Source organism: Clarias gariepinus, chromosome 3, assembly GCF_024256425.1.
Source record: "Clarias gariepinus isolate MV-2021 ecotype Netherlands chromosome 3, CGAR_prim_01v2, whole genome shotgun sequence".
In the NCBI taxonomy this organism is placed as follows: Eukaryota; Metazoa; Chordata; class Actinopteri; order Siluriformes; family Clariidae; genus Clarias; species Clarias gariepinus.
In genome coordinates this window covers 35266715-35285103 of record NC_071102.1, presented here as the reverse complement: position 1 = coordinate 35285103, position 18389 = coordinate 35266715, and the positions used below count along the sequence as shown (strand labels likewise).

The 18389-nt window shown below is 41.0% G+C and overlaps 1 protein-coding gene across 1 annotated transcript in view; it reads left to right on the top strand.

Annotated features, from left to right (window-relative positions):
- tanc2a (tetratricopeptide repeat, ankyrin repeat and coiled-coil containing 2a) overlaps positions 1-18389 on the top strand; it is a 120624-nt gene that overhangs the window by 26537 nt on the left and 75698 nt on the right. Inside the window, exon 2 of the mRNA XM_053491803.1 lies at positions 912-994. The gene's annotated coding sequence lies outside the window, so the exon portion shown is untranslated. The remainder of the gene's footprint in view (positions 1-911; positions 995-18389) is intronic.

The following is an 18389-nucleotide window of genomic DNA, read 5'->3' as shown; positions in this document are numbered from 1 at the left end:
ATGGCACTTTTGGAACTATTCTTTCTGTGTTCCTCTGTTTACACACAGCAGAGAGAAATCTGCTCTATCGTCCATGTCTAGTTGTGAAAATTTGTCGTTTTATAACAGCCAGGTGGAAGAGGAATGAAGCAAGACTGTTTGTTATTACGGCTCATTGTCCTCATTCATCAGAAAGACATTTAGGTTGCCAAGTCTCAGAGTGTAACTGTTCTTGTAATATAACACGCAGGTGGATCTGTTGCAGTACACCGTACACCCTTATACGGTACCACACATGCTTATTCACAATTCAGGAACAGTTTAGTGTCACTCATTCGTGCAACAGCATGTTATGAGAAGTTGGAAGGAAACCAGAGAGCCCTGAGAGCATAAAGTAACACGATTTCAGAATCCAGCCAACCTTCTTTGAGCTTTGAGGGAGCTTGTTATAAGTATTATTTCATGCTGCAAAAAATGGCATCTTGTTTCATGCAAGTGAATATTTTTGAATCCAGCCAACCCTACCTATTATTTCTTAAAATAAATTTTAGCAACAACAACAAACCTAATGTACATGTAACATGATTTCTAGTCAAATATTCCTACAATTGCAAGTGAAAAATTTCTTGTTCTATTGGCAGATAATTTTGCCTTTATTTTAAAAGAAAAAAAAAACCTAAACCTAGCCAAAATCTTCCAATAGAACAAGAATATATATATATATATATATATATATATATATATATATATATATATATATATATATATACAAATTTTGCTAAACATTTTCAAGACGATTTGCAAGCGTGATGACTTGACTGATACAGCGGAGGTTGAGGAGTTGAATAAAGATATATTTAAATTATATTATAATATATACAGTAAGATATTTGTTGATAAGACAGTCATGATTTTTTTTTTCCCTCCTCTAGAAATCTATTCAAGGAGATGGGAGTTGTGCTTCTGGCTACAAGCGACCTGACGCTCCACTGAGGCTCCTCGTTCATCACCAATGGTGAGTTCGACTTCAGACCCCATGTTCTTAGACTAATTCCTGGCTGAGCTGTTACCCTGTAAAGGTGAAGGCTAATCCCTGTTCCAATTGATTCCCTTTCTATTAACCATCAAGATTAGTAGATGAAAGGGAGTGTTAGCTGATCTATGTTATATTCATGACCTTCAGTAATTAGTGCTCAGGAGTGGCTAGAAAAGGGAAACCATCTTTTCCAGCCCAGAGTTCAGAGGGAATTCTTCTGCTTTGTGTTTCTGCTCAAGCTTAATTGGTGATGCTAGAAACATTACATGGAGAAATAGCGATTTGTTTGATGCTAGCATCTAGTGAATTAGTCTGAAATGTCTGTCAGATGAAGGTCAGAGGTTTATAAGGGACCTCAATGAACAAGAACTTGACTTTGTTGATGTGATCACAGGTTTTACAGGTTTATTTTATTGCGCTCGTAGGAGTCTCCAGTGTCTGAATGATCCTGGTCAGGATTAGTAAGTCTGGGATATGTCATCTTAAGACTCTATATGTGTCATATAAAGAAATGAGCTCTGATTATAATATTCATATTACCTAAAATCAAACAAATTTTTATTTTATAGATGAACAGTAAAAGAAACTTGAATCATGGCTCGGCGGTCGGCTGTGGTCTGACAGATTTATGCGCTTTAGGTACTTGTTCATGCTAACTTCGAAATTGTAGTGTATGTCATCTGGATTCCATAAAATCCGCAGGATCAGGGTTTTAAGCGGTGCAGAGACCTTCCCCGGGTCATTCCTGTTAGTTTGGCGCAGAACCAACAGTTCCTCCAAGGAGCTCTGGTCCACATGGTTCATTCAAACCTGAGTGAGAAGAAATGAGCGACGTGACGCATCTGTTAAATAGATGCAGGTTGTTTGATTAATTCAGGTCCGCCATGTTAGGTTTCTGAGCTTTATAAGTTGAACGCTCCATTTGAGCTTACTCCCTTTACTGTCTCTCACCGGAGGGGCCGAAATTTATAGTTTTGTAAAAGTTTCTTCACTAAATGGCAGCCGGACGTGAAAGACCTCCCTGTGTGTCTGGTGACTTTACTTTCAACTTGTTTGGACTTTATTGGGGTGAACTTTGACCTGTGAATTTGAGTCGGTAGCACAACAAAACTGTAGTCTGTTGGCTTGGTTAACCATTGTCAGGGTTTTATACTGTGTGAGTTATCTGTAAAAGCTTTTTAATCAAGAGCAGAGCAAGATTTATACTTCTTATCCTGGGCCATGTTTTGATGTGTATCATAAACTAAACTATGCTTTGATACACTTTTATTTTCACTTTCTTTCCCAGTATCTTGTAAGACTCACCATTATTTTTGGTCAAACCGGGACTTGAGATGAAATTTCTTGCGAATGATGGCCTAAAACTGGCAATTGACATTTACAGATGCCTTTTCAAGCCCAGCATGGTGATGAGACTCTAAGGCAGACTAAAATATTTGAATGTTGCAAACGTTTTTAAAAAGGCCATACATGTATGACCGTGAAAGACTATTCTGGCTTGAAGCTCATATTGTAATCCTTGTAAAAAAATCGATGGATAACTTGCCCACTTGCAGAGGAGATGCATCTGCCATTTCTACAGGGACTTCCTGGGAGGCCAGCGTTTCAGACGTGAATCAGGCGGGCAGTCTGATCATAGCTCTAGTGAACCGCTGGGATAACTGCATTAGTATAGCAGAGGATTATATACTGTAGAAAAATAAAGGGAGGTTTTACTCTTATTCTGCGCAATCAAAAAAGTCCCGCTTTGACTTAAACCCTTGTACATTTAAGGTCTGGGTGCGTGAATACTAAACAATGTTTTTCTAATTTTATTTCCTCACAGAGATCCCTAATGATAAACAAAATGATTCCAGAATCTAAAGAAATCGCTCCACAACTAAAACATGAAGTTTTTTTTAAAATTTTTTTAACCTCAGTGCTTCCTTCTTCCCTCAGGTGAACTTTTGTGTTTCTACCAATCAGCTGTGTGTTTTGTAGCAGGTTTTTTTTTTTTCAATTTTGTCCAGCTGTTTCGTTTTTTTTTAAGGATTGTTGTTGAAACAGATTTTGCTTGGAGTTAGAGTGCTTGGACGGTGAAGCAAGGCTAAGGAAAGCGTGTTCTGCATTTTCTTTCTTCAGTTTTAATCCTGCCTCTAAGCGTGTAAGGAGGAACACATGTAGAACATTCAGCCGAGAATTTTAAACTAGGTGGGCTTTGGTGTTTAGGTCTGTCATTCGCTTTATATTCCCAGCAGCGAGCCGTGGTTTTTCGGCGGTATTCCACAGTACTTTAACAACTAAACACTCGCAGTGACATATATACTGTATATATACATGCACTGTGTATATATACTGTATATATACTGTATATATACACACACATATATATATATATATATATATACAGTGACTTCTTTGGCAGCTTGATGTTCGATCTGTCTGTAAAGCTCCAGGATGTGATTCTGTGATTTTGTGAGGTTTTTTTCAGTTTTTTGTTATTTTCCTTTTACCTTTTTTAAAAAAATGTCAGTAGTACAGCAAACAACAGGAAGTTTGAGAGGCCTGTTAACGAGCGTAGAAGCTGGAGCACCGCCAGGGATTATGGGGGATTATTTCCTTTTGATCTGCTCCTGAACAGGATGACTGCGATGAGGAAATGAGAAAAGAATCAAAGCGGATACATTATTCTACCCGTTCTTTCCTTTCTTTGTTTTGGTTTCCAGGTGATGGTTGTGTGTGTTTTCTGTCAGAATGGAATACATTCAAAGCAGCAGAGAAAGACCCGAGAATATAAACTATCCGGATAGCGGCTTGTTAAATTGTGTGTTATTTAACATGTTTGTCCTGCTGTGGTTCCCTTCTTGAGGTTTATAGAGACTGGACAGACTTGGATATCAACGTTTAACAGGAACAGCACTAATCTCTAAAAGCTGATGTCATTTATTTTGGAACCTTAGAGAGAACTAGACAGGGAAAAATGCTAACAGATTGAGACGTTACCTAATGTCACCCCAATAGTGTCCAAAAAACAAGTGACCGAAACGTTTTTGGGTTATGAAACCAGCAGTTGGAGTAGCATTAGGCTAAAGTTAAATTATGTGTATAATTAATGTGTAGTACTTTGTCTTTTTCTACAGTGAAACAGAACACATTATACATTATTTATTATGTAAATGTTATCTAAATTGAATAAATGCCAAAAATGTTTTACATGAGGAAAAAATACCCTTCTGATGAAAGGATGTATGGGGAAAAGAAGGATGTTTACTTTTTATTAGTGTACTAATCCAAGATGGCCGAACTTTCCGAGCTTTTTAAAGTTTTTTTTCATTGTGTTATGGTCACATTATCAACATAAATGGACCTGGTGAAGATTTTGCATAAAGTTCTGGTATTCCTTTTGCAAAATATTATACTCCAAATGAAAAAAAAAAAAAACTAGCTCAGCCAAACAGTGCAACTGCATCACTGCCAGATCGATTTTGTTAACTTTTATTAATTTCTTTCAATATTTAGTTTATTTAGTTTATTTGTGGTCATGTGCCAGAGTTAGCTGGGAGCCTGGACTTCTTCTGTTCTGTCGACGGAGTTGTTTATGCTCCCATGCTCCGCCCTTATGCTAACTGTTGCACTTGTACATTTAAGCCCAGTTTGCCTGTTCACCATATTCGCCACGAGTACATTCGTGCGAGTCGTGCGTAGTCGTATGGTAAGATCGTGATTCGCAGCTTGATTGTGATGGATACAAATTTTGCACCCCTTTATAAAGCGATGTTTAGAAAAATTTGTTTTTAAAATGTTTAAATGGCCATTAGATGTTCCTGATAGTTCTCCATTCTGCCTTGAAGCCGAGTTTAATGTTTGAAAAAAAAGTTGTAGATACCTGCTGATTACGGCTGCATGATTGGATTGAAAAAATTGTGATTGTTTAGATTTTACGTATTGTGATTCCAATTTAAAATGCAATATTTAACTACTAAATGCACCATTTTGCATTAAACGTATTTATCGAGGCTAACAGGAAATAACAGCACGAATTATTAATTTTTGTGTAAAGTTTGAATAATATTAATATTTACTTACTAATTTAAAATCGTAAGGTTTAGAGTTTCCTCAGCCTGACCATTAGCACAAGGCAGCGCCGGGGATATGGGCAGAGTGAGGATTTAATACCACACAACATAAAAATCATTTGAAATTTAAACAAAATAAAATAATTAAATAAATTATTGCCAAACCCTACATGTGTTCCAGTCTGTGTATATGATCTGTAATAAATTGCAGCCTTTTGCAGTTAAATATTGCATTAGTCTGTATCGAGATTTTGCATTTTTATGCAATTAATTGTGCAGCACTAAGTAGCTGTCACATTCTGCATGACGTTTATGTTGTATGGTAATCAATCCAACTCTGCCTATGATCTTCATGCTGAGGAAACTAAACCTTTACGATAGCCCTAATGGTAGGCTAATGGCTAATAGCCTTTGCTAATGCCTCCCCATGAAAGTGTCCTCTTGTAAACTTTGCCCCCATGAGTTCTCAATGTAAAACGTTTTATCACATCTTTGGATTTTTTTTTCTTTGATGGGAGAAGAACCCAGTACTCGTCAGTGGCTCGGGTGTGCCGTGCGCTGCGGTCATAAATCTGCATTGAGCTGTTTAAGTCACCACATCTGTTTCGCTTCTTAATCACGTCCATATTTTTTTTTGAGCTCAGTCGACGTGAGCCATTACAGCTATAGAGAAAAACGATCCTCTCTGATTGCACACACATCGTCTCGTTTTTGCTTTCTTCCTGCTGATTTATCTATAAACGGCGCTTCAGGACAGATGGATCATTTCGACAAGTTAATCAATGTATTATTATTATTTATGTGGAACAAAAAGCCCTGGTGTCTGGGTCAATGAGCATCGCTAATGATATTTAATCTCGCTCACATTCGGATCTCTTCCAGTTATCTGTGGACGCATATAGAGAGTGGACTCGGGGGGGTAAGACAGCTTTAATTAAGGAGTAAATCTCATGGTGTTGTGCGATTTGAGAAAACTAACTTGGGTATGGATAAACTGATCTTTTCTGAAGATGTCAAAAACCGTTAAAATCACAGTACTGGCGCTGGAGACTCCTTTCCTCTCAAGCATCTCCTTACAGAAAATCTCTAGCTATTAAACATTAGTTGCTTAAATTAGTTGCAGAGGTAATATTGGCTAATTTGTGTTGCTGGCTTGCATTAACATCAAGTTACATATAAACATGGTTTTAAAAAGAAACGATTTTCACGTTAGGTAAATATGGATTTAATTCCTGTTTCGCCTCCTATCCTTATTCGAACCCTTTTGTTACATCTGTAAGTGTTTGTGAGGTTTGTATGGAACAGCAGCTTTGTTTGTCCAGTTGTTAGCGAGCGAGGAGATGCGAGAGGCTGATTTCTCCGCAGGGGTCTACGGCATGTCGGCATGTCGAGGTGGTCTGGTGCCAGATTCCTGCAGCATGTCTTCCTTGGCAGAGCTCCATGTTTAATAAGGGCTGATGCTCTGAGAAAGGTTAATGCTCTCACACACACACACACACACTCTGGAGCTGACATGATTAGTTGGACCAGGGCTAGTTCTCCTGCTTGGTGACCTCTCTGTAGGACACGGGGACGTTTTAGCTGCACTGCAGCTCTCTAACATGTAAGTGATGATAATGAGCTCCAGGGCTGCAGGTTTATGGCCGACTCCATTAAAATGATGGACGCACAATTGTAGTGTAGTGTAATGTTGCTACGGGAAATGTTTCCTCTTGTTGTGTGTGTGCGTGCTTTATACACTTAGTACAATATCTGTTCTTTTATTTCTATTGACTTTTTTGACGCAGTATAATAAATGTGTAACTGTGATTATAAATGTACCGTATATAGCACTACTGTATATAACGGGTATGTATAGTATATAGGCCATGCCTCCTTCACTGGTGGTAAAGTGGTATTAACGGGGCAGAGGACACCTTTTCTTCAGTACATTTGACATAGACCATGTGCCTTTCACTCTGAAAGAAACACGGGCTCTCTAGCAGTTTTTCTCTGCTCTCTCTAGCAGGTACATAAGCCACACCTTCTTCCCTGACTCAGACGGGTACATATGACACTGTTCCTTTATTGTCTCTAACAGTTGCATAGACCACGCCTCCTTCACTGATCCTTACAGCTGTATAGACCACGCCTCCTCCACTGATCCTTACAGCTGTATAGACCACGCCTCCTCCACTGATCCTTACAGCTGTATAGACCACGCCTCCTTCACTGATCCTTACAGCTGTATAGACCACGCCTCCTCCACTGATCCTTACAGCTGTATAGACCACGCCTCCTCCAATGATCCTTACAGCTGTATAGACCACGCCTCCTCCACTGATCCTTACAGCTGTATAGACCACGCCTCCTCCACTGATCCTTACAGCTGTATAGACCACGCCTCCTCCACTGATCCTTACAGCTGTATAGACCACGCCTCCTCCAATGATCCTTACAGCTGTATAGACCACGCCTCCTTCACTGATCCTTACAGCTGTATAGACCACGCCTCCTCCAATGATCCTTACAGCTGTATAGACCACGCCTCCTCCACTGATCCTTACAGCTGTATAGACCACGCCTCCTCCAATGATCCTTACAGCTGTATAGACCACGCCTCCTCCACTGATCCTTACAGCTGTATAGACCACGCCTCCTCCACTGATCCTTACAGCTGTATAGACCACGCCTCCTCCAATGATCCTTACAGCTGTATAGACCACGCCTCCTCCACTGATCCTTACAGCTGTATAGACCACGCCTCCTCCACTGATCCTTACAGCTGTATAGACCACGCCTCCTCCACTGATCCTTACAGCTGTATAGACCACGCCTCCTCCACTGATCCTTACAGCTGTATAGACCACGCCTCCTCCACTGATCCTTACAGCTGTATAGACCACGCCTCCTCCACTGATCCTTACAGCTGTATAGACCACGCCTCCTCCACTGATCCTTACAGCTGTATAGACCACGCCTCCTCCACTGATCCTTACAGCTGTATAGACCACGCCTCCTCCACTGATCCTTACAGCTGTATAGACCACGCCTCCTCCACTGATCCTTACAGCTGTATAGACCACGCCTCCTCCACTGATCCTTACAGCTGTATAGACCACGCCTCCTTCACTGATCCTTACAGCTGTATAGACCACGCCTCCTCCACTGATCCTTACAGCTGTATAGACCACGCCTCCTCCAATGATCCTTACAGCTGTATAGACCACGCCTCCTCCACTGATCCTTACAGCTGTATAGACCACGCCTCCTCCACTGATCCTTACAGCTGTATAGACCACGCCTCCTCCACTGATCCTTACAGCTGTATAGACCACGCCTCCTCCAATGATCCTTACAGCTGTATAGACCACGCCTCCTTCACTGATCCTTACAGCTGTATAGACCACGCCTCCTCCAATGATCCTTACAGCTGTATAGACCACGCCTCCTCCACTGATCCTTACAGCTGTATAGACCACGCCTCCTCCAATGATCCTTACAGCTGTATAGACCACGCCTCCTCCACTGATCCTTACAGCTGTATAGACCACGCCTCCTCCACTGATCCTTACAGCTGTATAGACCACGCCTCCTCCAATGATCCTTACAGCTGTATAGACCACGCCTCCTCCACTGATCCTTACAGCTGTATAGACCACGCCTCCTCCACTGATCCTTACAGCTGTATAGACCACGCCTCCTCCACTGATCCTTACAGCTGTATAGACCACGCCTCCTCCACTGATCCTTACAGCTGTATAGACCACGCCTCCTCCACTGATCCTTACAGCTGTATAGACCACGCCTCCTCCACTGATCCTTACAGCTGTATAGACCACGCCTCTTCCACTGATCCTTACAGCTGTATAGACCACGCCTCCTTCACTGATCCTTACAGCTGTATAGACCACGCCTCTTCCAATGATCCTTACAGCTGTATAGACCACGCCTCCTCCAATGATCCTTACAGCTGTATAGACCACGCCTCCTCCAATGATCCTTACAGCTGTATAGACCACGCCTCCTCCACTGATCCTTACAGCTGTATAGACCACGCCTCCTCCACTGATCCTTACAGCTGTATAGACCACGCCTCCTCCACTGATCCTTACAGCTGTATAGACCACGCCTCCTCCACTGATCCTTACAGCTGTATAGACCACGCCTCCTCCACTGATCCTTACAGCTGTATAGACCACGCCTCTTCCACTGATCCTTACAGCTGTATAGACCACGCCTCCTTCACTGATCCTTACAGCTGTATAGACCACGCCTCTTCCAATGATCCTTACAGCTGTATAGACCACGCCTCCTCCACTGATCCTTACAGCTGTATAGACCACGCCTCCTCCACTGATCCTTACAGCTGTATAGACCACGCCTCCTCCACTGATCCTTACAGCTGTATAGACCACGCCTCCTCCACTGATCCTTACAGCTGTATAGACCACGCCTCCTTCATTGGCTCTGACTGGTAAGGAGGGCTCACCTCTTTCATGGTCGCTGAAGTGTTACTGAGAGGTACAGAGGCCAGACTATAGATCCATTATGACTTTGAGTTTGATTCATTATTTGGATAAGGTCTTTAGAGGTCCTAGCCTGAGCTACCTTTGTCAAACACTGAAAATAAAAAATTTCTTATGTTGATTAATTTGAATGAAAACTTTCCACCAAAAACAAACCTATTACCACTTTCTGTTTGTTTCGCTGCTCCTTTTGCCTTCTAGACCTTCGAAGAGCCATGAGGTTTGCTGACAAATCATAAACACATCATGTGGTGTTTCAGAAAACATGACAAACCCCTACCACAGAAATGGGAAGTATTTACAGGCCATTTCTGCATGAAGGGTCAGATGTTTGTGGTCAGATGATTGTGAAATAGCTGGTAATGTCCTGTAGAGCTACAGGATCTTAAAGAACACCATGTTTGAAAATGTCTCCTGGTTTTTAAAGATACATAATGCTTTTATGTGTCTGTCTGTGTGTGACTGTGTGTAATACATACACGCGTTTGTGTACGTTTCTTAAATATCTTGACTCTCCGCTTTTAAGAAGTTAAACGTCGGACTCCTGAATTAACACCCAGCAGGAGACGTGACGGAGCCGCTTTTGCGGACGGCTTGTTCCTGACGCCGTGAGTGTTCGCGCATCTAAAATCCGGTCGCTCGGCAACAGTTGCTATGGCAACCCCGGGGCGTGTGTTCTCATACAGCTCCATGTGTCAGCCTGTGACCTGCTTGTTAACCCGCTTTTTTCTTTAACCGTGTTTTTCTTTTTAATGAGGCAGGAACGGATTAAAGCACGAGGCCTCGTAATCTCTACTGATGTTTCTGTTCTTATGTGGCTTTTCTTTTTCTTTTTTTCTATCTTGCAAGAAGGAGGAAAATTACCTTAAATGAGTCGCACGATAATGTTTATAATTAACAGGATTCTCCAAGATCTATGTTCTTATCGTGAACCGTTTCCTACATTACCCACACTCCCCTGCTGATAACGTCCTCACTTCATCTCGACCTGAAGAGAGCGATGCAGTGGCGCTTTAGTCATTCACTCTATCCAGCTCTCTAGAAGTAGATCAAGGGTTCTCACATTTTTTTAAAGACTATTTTTAATGTAGAATCATTTTTTTCCGAGCACAGAGTATGGGTTGTTTTCATTATTTCAAAATGCTGTCTATTCCTGATCGTTTCACCGATGAACACATTAGCAACAACAACAGATCAGGTATTGATTATGCCTCATGGACTCCTGGGGGTCACCAGACACTACTTGGAGAACCACTGGCTCGCAAGATAGCCTTTCTTAGGACCTGAAAGTAATATACTAGGGGCGTTCAAGTTGAACCGGGACTTTTGATTGTGCATAATAACAGAACAGTTATGAGAGTAAAGATGCCCTTTATTTCTTTATATAATCCCTTTGTACCCTAATGCATTAATCCCAGATGTACAAACTTCTTTACAATGTTTGCATCAATCAAATGTTTTACTGCAGCTAAAAGTCTCATCACCGGACCGTGCGTGAAGTCTACTCTAAATGTCAATCGTCTGTTTTTACGCCTTCTTTCCACAGGGATTATATCAAGTCCCGGTTTTACTTGAACACCCTGCATTCGTTCCAATAGAATAAACAGGATTAATCATAGGGGCCAGTAAAATACGAATGATGGTCGTCGTTGTCATCGAGTGTAGCACTTTTTCTGTCCAACAAATTTAACTCAAATAGGTTTATGGTGTTACAGTAAGTAAAAAACGGACAAATAATGGAATAAAAAAGTGGTCAAAAAAATTACAAGAATAGTAAAAAAATTAACTTTTTGACTTTCTGATCAGAAACCCAGTAACCCACAACCTGAGCCACCACTGCCCACTAATCGAAAGCAAATAAAAAGAAAATTGTAGTGAAATAAACAAAAAGTAGCCTAAATTAAAATGAGCGTTTAGTCCAGTTGTATAAATGGGGTAAATACGGTATGCAAGTTTTCACATTCATTCTAGTGAACATGTGGCAAATAATAAAAGCTAGTCAGATGTTGGTCTTAACGCACTTTACTAAAATTAACAAATGCTTTTGGTGTTTAGAATTATTTTTTATTTATTTCTTTATAAATTTTTTAATAACACATTTAATGACAGATTGAGGAGCACTGCAACTGCAGATATTACACACACACACACACACACACACACACACACACACACACACACACACGCATTCACACAAAGATCACCCGTCATTCTTCAGTGCACCTCATTTCACAAGACCCAGGCTTTCATCAGATTTTTTTTAATGCTGTGTAATTCTCTTTAATGTTCTCCTCATTTCCTGTTCAAGTTTTTTACTGTGGTTAAGCGGTGTATCCTGTGTGGCTGCTCGTTTGTCCAACCTCGTTATAACCAGACGTGTGCTGGACGTGTTCGTGCTACAGCACTGCCAAATTCCGGATTCTGATTGGACGGAAGGTGTTGGTTAGTTTCCTGTAACAGCAGCTCTGGAGTAGTTTTAATAGTTTTAATTATTTTAACTTGGGTACCTTTTTTAGAATAACATTATAAAAACGTAGGATATTTGAAAGAGACTGAAATGGCTTGTGTTTGTGTAAGTGCGTTTCTTATCTCGAAGCCGTTGCGGCAAGCGTGCATGAATTTGTTAGGCAAATAAGACGCAGTGGAGATTTAAACGAAGTCTGAGTGTTACGACTTGTAACGTAACACACTCCAGATGTGAGGCAGAACACCACGGATGGTCTTTGACTGAAGAACGACAACAAGAAAAACATTTTTAACGCTTTTGTCCTGTAGTCAAATCATTACAATTAAGAAGTCGCCACTTAAGCAATAGAACAGTGCGTGTGGTGCGTGGTGTAGAGAACTAATCAGTGACCAGATGTGTACTGTAGGTATTGTGAGGATTTTCACCACTTTGTAATCAAATAAAATCACTATTGTGGTTAAAAAGTATGTTAAATTTCTATTGAATTTTTAACATGCATCACAGTTATATACAGTACATAAGAAATTAGACAAGAATATTACGAGAGGTGTTCAAGTCAAACCGGGACTTGTGATGAAATGGTTAAATGTCCATGAACGACGATCCCAGCACTCGAAGCACATTGCGTTCGTGAACATCCTGAACGTTTAGCAAATGGAGCGCATGATCCTTGAAAACGTCTGGAAGAGACGCGTCTGTCTGTGGGAACTGTACGCACATTTATTGAACACCACCAGTTGGACATTACACAAACTTCACAGGGAGTTCTTGTCACATCCCTCGTACAGTCCTGACTTCACTTCAAGCCATTTTCACAAGGAGTTCCTGGTAGGTTAGCGTTTCAGACATGAAACAAGCAGTATTGTCATGGCTCCGGCGTACTAAGAAACTTTTCTACCTTCATGGTATCCAAGCACTAGTGAAACTCTGGGATAAGTGCGTTAGTGTAGCAGGGGGTTCTATAAAAAAAATCAAGGGAGTTTTTACTCTCATAACTGTGTTTTGTTATTCTGCACAATAAAAAAATCCTTCTTTGACTTAAACGCCCCTGATATACTGTATACTGGATGGATGGATGGATGGATGGATAATTATGATTGTGTGTGTGTTTAAATCTATTACAATTTCCATGCTGCCTCAGAGACCGTGATTTTTCACACTGGTTAGATGACCACATGTTGAGCAACAGTAGCAATTTGGAGAAATTATGATTGCCATGGCAACACTATTTTGACAGTACATTTGGGCTGCCTGTAAATAAATTATCAATAAATGTTTTTAAAAAATTTTATATATATATATATATATAGAGAGAGAGAGAGTGTGTGTGTTTTTATAACGAGGTTAAAATGCCTTCTGAAGTTAAAAATGTATTGTTGTATATTAGGTATTTATTGGGTATTTATTTAAATAGTTTAAAATGGTGTGTGTGTGTGTGTATTGGCTCGTTTCCATGGCTGCTCAGCGGATCTTGTTTCATTAACACTTCATTTTCGCTTCCTCACCGTTGGGGTGTGTGTGTATACACACCAGCGTTTATTTGCTCTTAGTCTTTAAGTCGATACGAATTTGTAGCCGAGGTCATGAGCTCGTGTGTCAGCCTGATTGAGTCCTCATCTGTATGTCTCTTTCTCCCTCTCTCTCGCTCACACACACCACACAATAACAAGTCCTCGTTTTCCACTTTTCAGTTCTGTTTTGCAGACATCTCCCTCATCCCTCTGTGTGTGTGTGTGTGTGTGTGTGTGTGTGTGTGTGTGTGTGTGTGTGTGTGAGTCGTGTGTGTGAGTCGTGTTTGAGTCGTGTGTTAATCTGGAGGACGCTGTCCCCTGGAGGACATCCGCTTGTGATTGATTGACAGTGTTTGCAAGTGAAAGGTCTCTCGGGAGTGGAGGGCCATCACAGTTGTTTGTTTAAAGCAGGACCTGTGCACGGTCGGAGCGTAAAGAGCCTCATATGTATTCGTTCCGAGGCCGAGCCTGTCACAGAAACACGGGTTTGATGCTGTTACACAGCCAGCGGCCGGCAGCTTGTTAGTTCTAACATTTCTGATGGATGTCTCCGTCCTTTAAATATGATCTTAATAAAAATAAGCATGAACACAACATGTGACGTTAGAATCGTTTTTGCCCGTTACACAAGTGCCCACCCTAGGGGTCGTGAGCGACAGCAGCGGCTCGACAGTAGGGTTTCGTTTTTTTGTGTTCCAGGATGATATTAATAACGAAATAGCCTCAAACTAAATAAAGTGAAAAGGCTATTACACATGACTCATGCTACATGCTGAAATTGGAATCGGTTTTATTCAGCCATGTTTGAGTCTGTCACCACGGTTGCCAGGTTGTAAATTTTACAGCATTTTAAAAACAACAATATAGACCGGCCTAAACATTAGAGCATTAGAACATGTAAGTATTTTTTTTTCTATTCCATGCTCGGGAACCATGCCTGAGTCTGCTTGAAGGGGTGGTCTTCAGAACAATACAGCGTGCTCAGGCATGGATTGAATAAGATATAAAAAAAAAAAAAAATCGTACCTGAACACGGAAGTAAATCGCTGTTTAGACACGACATCATCAGTGCTGAAATTTACATTTACGCATTTGGGAGACGCTCTTATCCAGAGCGACTTACATTTATTTTTTTTTATCTCATTACACATCTGAGCAGTTGAGGGTGAAGGGCCTTGCTCAAGGGCCCAACAGTGGCAACTTGGTGGTTGTGGGGTTTGAACCTGGGATCTTCCGCACCGTAGTCCAATGCCTTAACCACTGAGCTACCCCTGAAATCTCCATGTGCGCCTAGTATGCGACAATCTCATCCTGTGATCTACACAGCCATAGCTGATGAAGTCATGCAAGAACGCTGCTCTTGACATTTTCTTAGAAATATCAGTAATATTAGGCATGGCGCAAAAGTTACCATTTAAAGTTGTCTTTCTCTGTTTCATGGTGTCTCACAAACCAATTAGATACCTACTGCCACCTGCTGTACTGGAGGGTGTAAATACTAAGTGTATCTGAGAACAGAGTAGAAAAATAATGTGAACGATTGAATAATGTGCAACTTTATTTTTTGTCCAGTCTGTGGTGCCTCCCTAAAGCATGGGGCAACATAATCCTTGCCTCATTGGGCCTCTGTTAGCCATGAAATGTCGAATAGTGACTCGGTGATGTGATGAAGCAAGGTTATAGCCACAGCCACAATGAAACCCTTTTGTAGATGACATAATGGCATTGAAATGTCTGTGGAGGTCATTAATAGGAAAGAATCTTCCAGAACTAGGTCTGTTTTGGGGGTAAGAAAAGGTAAATTAATGAATAGATGGTGCTCTACTTCATGTTTAGTCCGTTAATTGAGCATTACGATAGTTGATCTCATGTCAGGAGGGAACGGCTGAGACCCTGTCTGTCACTCTGCAGGAAACAGAGCACAAATGATCTCTCGCTTTGCTGGAGAGACCTCCCCAGAGGCACACCGATGATGGCCATCATGATGCCAACGCTCCTCTCAGGGGCGGCAGCACGAGATTTAATCATGCGCAATTCCAGCGCAATCACGCTTCCCCTGCCGTTATTAAAGACCTGAAGTCAGACGAGGTGCATACTAACCAGCCGTAAAAGACCACTGGGCATTGCTGATCTTCTTCTTTATCAAGGTTGCATTCTCATTGGTCAGAAGGTGTATATTAATTTTCTATAACAACCCGGTTTTACTGCCGTTTCCATCGTAACACCTCAGTCACAGGTACTATACTTTATATCACCCCACCAAACTCATGATTATTTTCCTAGTACTGTGCAACACTGCACTTTATTCCGTCCATACTGTACCTTAGAGCTACCTGATTATTTTTTATAAACTCCTAGTGTAAGTCTGAGCTTATTCGCTGTCTCATCTTTGTTTACTCCGCATCGTCCCTCATCTCGGCCAATGCTGGTGGGATTTCTGTCGCCCCCGGGGGCAGGACGTAGGAGAAGAACACAAAATCTAGGTCAAGGCTGAGAAAATGATGCATCGATTCTGACAACTGTCCATTTATGTCCATTTACAGCTCTGTTTGTGAAGGCGGGAAGTGTTGCAGCGTGGAAAAAAACCCACTGCTACTGTACTGTCACTATGCTCTTAGCAAAATAACTCTAAGGGTTCTTCCAAGATTTTTAGATACAGTGTAAGAATCTTGTAGCTCTATATCTTTGGTCATATAAGGGTTCTGTGTTTTAATGAGACGAACATCTAGTGGGATAAAGTTTTGAGCATTTTTCCAGTGGATGTTTAAAGGTACCGTATAGAACCTTCAATCAGAGGCTTTGTCTTTCTCTTCTTGGCTTGTCAATAGGGTTCAACCTTTGAGTCTACTCAAAAGCGAAGAACCCATCTGCTTTTTCTGATCGAGAAGAACCCATTTAAAAATATCTAGAATAGTTAACCAGTCTAAGAACCTGTGTTTGGTTAAAATGTTGTAGCTGTGGTTCAGAGGAACAGCAGAAGAACTATTAAGGGTTCTGAAGTGTTAATTTCATAAGTTAGTCAGTGCTCAGTGGCAAATGGCCTGGGGGAGGCTGGTTTGGGGTTCCTAACATTTTGCCATAAAATTTAAAGATCGCTCTTTAATGTACCCCAGTTTTTTTTTTGTTTTTTTGGGGGGGGATTACGTGCAAACTGCATGAAAACTGTATTACATGCTTCTGAGTTTCAGTATCAGGTGGCGTTTTATTCCCATTACCATCCCGGTCTTTCTGTAGAGAGGAGCCTGCGAGGGACAGCTCCACGTGTCGCACTTTGCCTCAGGCTCGTTCTTGTCTTGTTGGACATTGCGTCTTTTGTTAGTGTGTTTTATAGATAAAGAAATGAAAAGAACTGTAGAATGTCTGCAAGGCTGGAAATGGACGAGTAACTCAGCCAGAATGGATTCTTTTTTCTTTTTTTCCGTGTGCTTACGAAAGTGTGGTGGTTTTTCAGAAGAGACGGCTGAGCAAGAAGCACTTTAAGTTCTCTGGTTCTTGGGCATGATCGTGACGGGATGCTACGAAAAGCAGGGATTTTGTTGTTTTTTTGTCATCTGTTTGTCATGAAATTGTCCTTTTTGCCTGTGACTTGTTTGTTGGCGTGCTTTTTTTTCTCCTGGTGTGGTGCTCACATCCCTGTGGAAACTGTTCCCTTTATCGATGGGTTTCAAAAAGAATATGGTGTTCTCTTGTTCTTACGATCTGTCTCTAAAGGCAGGTTTTTTAGTCGTCTGAACATCTACACACTTAAAGCTGTTTTTCATTTAGCTTGTCATGCCATGTCAGTGAACGTACAGGTGCTAAACAGATTAAAGGAGGAAAAATATATAGTGTTACAGTAGTAATGCGTTACTACAAGCTTTTCTTGCTGTATCATTTTATATTTGCTAACACTTGACTTTTATTGCTGTGGTAGCTTCTCTTGAGCATAGGTTTAGCATTAGCAGTTTTTAAATGCTAAACTAATTAGTGCTAGTGCTGATAAGAAGGTACATCTTCTGTCTGTGTACATTTGTAGTTTTTAAAGGTAACTAGTTAAACCCAAAATTCATTAACACACTAATCAGTAAAAATATTGAGTTTGGTTTACATGCTATGTGCTAGCTTTCATACTAGCTTAATTCTCAGATGATGTTCGATTAGTAAAGCAAGCTAACTCTCTCCTACATCTCTAATGCTTCTTTTTAAGTTTTTGTTCTTTCTTGTTACGCGTATAAAAATGTTTGAGAAGGCGTGAATAATGGCAAATTTTTGGGGGGGGAAATGAAACAGAAGAAAACAGCGCAAGCATGTCTGCTAAATGCGGGAAATTTGTTTGTAGATCACTTGAACACTTTTAGCAGTCAGATAGTGCTTTGTCAATGTAATGTTGATGGAGCTCATAATAGTCTACCATTAAGTTTTAATATCCACCTATTGTGCAAAATTTACTTATGAGACACCTACATACTCACTTTAGGGAGGTGTGAGACCTTTAAATTCACCCGACATCCTCATGAAAGATGTAAAAGGGGAGAAAAAAAAAAAAGGGAAGCTGTACCAGCACAGATCTGCACAGCTGGATCAGAATAGCAATTAAATTCTAGTTTGATGCTAACTCTGGGGTTTATGTTCTCTTTTGATGTGCTCTAACGTACAGATTTTTTCCCCTTCGCATTCAAAACGGCACTGTTTTCCAGGTGTAAATAAAGGAGCAGGATTTCCACATCTCGGAGAGAGAGAGAGAGAGAGCGCAGAGAGACTTTCAAGCCTAATGCAAATACGGCAGCAATTCCACCAGGCGATAACGAGCGTATTCAAATCCAAAACTCTAATTAATGCGCTGCTTGGTGACAG